Raw genomic sequence first — 2614 nt, 5'->3', positions numbered from 1 at the left:
ATAAACACACACTCAAGGAATGTACCTTGTGTTTTACTCACATGTATGATTATTCCCTCCAGTTTCTTTCCCTTTTCATCTCTCCCACCTGTCTTGGAAGAGGAGCATAAACATTTGACTGCCTTCCTGCCTTGGTGGTTCTCAATCCTGGCTGCACCTGAGAAACCCTTGACGGAGAGAGTTGCCAGGGCCTGAGCCATGCCCCAGAGCAGCTCTGACAGCCTCCCTGGGACAGGCTCATGTTTCCCTGTGTGCAGGGATTGGGAACTGCGGCTTCGGTCGTGTGCGGGAGCGGCAGACCTGGCAAATCTGCAGAATCTGAGTGGGGGGGTGTTCCACGGTACTCGGGGACCTGAGTACCGACTATCCCTGACAAGGAAATGGGGAGTAACAGATTCCGTGCAGATTGAAGATGAACCCTACCAGCTTGCTTTGGACCACAAGCGGCCCACCACTTCCTTCATCTGGGCCGGGCAGAGTGGTCAAGATTCTCAGTTCGATGAGGTGGGAACAGCTCTCAGTGCCTCCACCCAGGGCGGAGAGAGCAGGCCCGAAGGCTGCAAGAGTTCAATGAATTTACAGCGCGAAGGAAGACGAGAAGAAACTATTTAAGGTGCTTGATGACTAAACATCTGTCTCGGATCCACTTCGCTTGTATGGTGACAGCATAAGGTGTGATTGACTGAAAGAAAATTAACGATCTGGGCCTGGGTGCCTCCCAAATGGAATGATCCGGAGTGCTGTGGAGCTAATTAAGCAGCCGGCACGAAAAGTGAAAATAGATGAGGGAACAGGTTTCTTCTCATGGTGGCCTAGTGCTGCGTATAGACCTACATATACTATTTTTGGCATTCCCTATTAAGTATTCAAGATGACGTCATGTTGAAAGGCTTAGATCAGTAGCCTTTTTTCAGGGGAGCAGGATGGATCCTGGATTGGACTAGCCTGGGTTCAGACTCAGCTCATGCCATCGGCCAGCATGCGTGGGCAAGATACCCGGTGCTTTCTGTGTGGTGGTCTCCTCAGAGGAGCATGAAAACAACACCCAGTTCACGAGGTCGTTGTGATAGGAGATAACGGGTATAAAGTGCTTTGAACCCTGTCCTAACACACAGTACTCCAAGGAAAGCATTTATTGTGTTGAAATACAACCCGCCCCCCTAGGGCTTGGGGGGGGGGAATTTTTCTGAGGGCTTGTATTTTTTTTTTTTTTAAAAGATTTTATTTTATTTGAGAGAGAGCGTGAGCGCATGAGCAGGGGAGAGGGAGAAGGAGAAGCAGACTCCCCGCTGAGCAGGGAGCAGGATGCAGGGACTCGATCCTGGGACCTTGGGATCATGACCTGAGCCGAAGGCAGATGCTTAATGCTTAACGACTGAGCCACCAGGCGCCCTGAGGTCTTGTATTTTTAAAGTTTAAAAACTCTTTCCCGGTGACCTGCCTTAAAGGAGAATTTTGACAAAAATAGAGGAAATGCCAGTCTCTTTCCCCATCACCTGTGTTAGGGTAAAGTACATTTGGTTCTATAACCACTGAGTATTGAGAATAAAACTGTGAGGATAGTATTTACGGATTTCCTTTTAGAATCCGCTTGGTGGATTTTTGAAGACAAAAGGATAAACTTGTCCTGTTGACCAGGTTTTTCTATACTGGGGGTTGGGGGGTGGGAGTTAGCTGCTTTGTTGCTTCTTGGCAGTATTGAATCTTAGTCATGATTCTGAAGAATGTTCTGGAAAATTGCTTTCTTGGATACATTTATCTTAACTCTCTTTTTGAAAATGTATGTTAACAATCAGTAGCTCTGGCTGGTTACTTGGGGGAGATCCTGTAAGACATAAAACAGCGTAAAGTGCTTTCAGTTGCAGAGGGAGCCTTCCAGAGGCTCCCAAAATGATACTTGGATCGTGTGGGAGGAAATCTTTTCCAATTTTCTAGGTTTCTGTAAATATATATGAGCTATGTGGTTATAAAACCTTATGATGGAAAATATGTTTAAGAAACATCAGTGTGCTCCCAGGCAGGGACGGCACAAAAGATGCCCTAACACATTTAATGCCCCAGTTAAAATATATTGCACAAGTCCCATTTTCTGGAACTGGATAAACAGAACATCTTTCTATTCTGAGCTCCTGTCCCCCTCTCCACCTAGTCACTTCAATGGCACAATAAATGGAAATCTTATTTCCTGTATCTGCAGACCTATTTACCTGAATGTCTAAGCTCTCCCTTGCCTTTCTCAGGTCTGTTCTTTCTGAAATGCGATTTTGCTTTCATCTCCCTGGCTTCTTTGCCCTCGTTTTGTTTTTTTTTTTTTTTCCCTAAGCCTTCTCTAATCCTGCACTCCATTTACTTTAATCTGTAATGTTGGACATTGCCATTCTGCATAGACACCTTTAAACATTCATCATCTCCCAGATTTGCATTTTCTTCCATTATGAACTTAAATCCCTTTTCACAGTCTGTAACAGTGAAAAAGTTTTAAAATAAAGAACTATTATCAAAAGCCATTTCTGCCAATTTAAAATGCCTTATTGGATGGCTTTAACCCTTTGATAATTCCATCTTTGTAAACTATGACTTGGATTTATAGTTCTTTTTTGTTGTATGTATGTGC

This window comes from Leptonychotes weddellii, chromosome 3, assembly GCF_054177405.1.
Source record: "Leptonychotes weddellii isolate Sample4059 chromosome 3, ASM5417740v2, whole genome shotgun sequence".
NCBI lineage: Eukaryota > Metazoa > Chordata > Mammalia > Carnivora > Phocidae > Leptonychotes > Leptonychotes weddellii.
The sequence above is the reverse complement of the archived record's forward strand: the minus strand, read 5'-3'. Positions refer to the sequence as shown.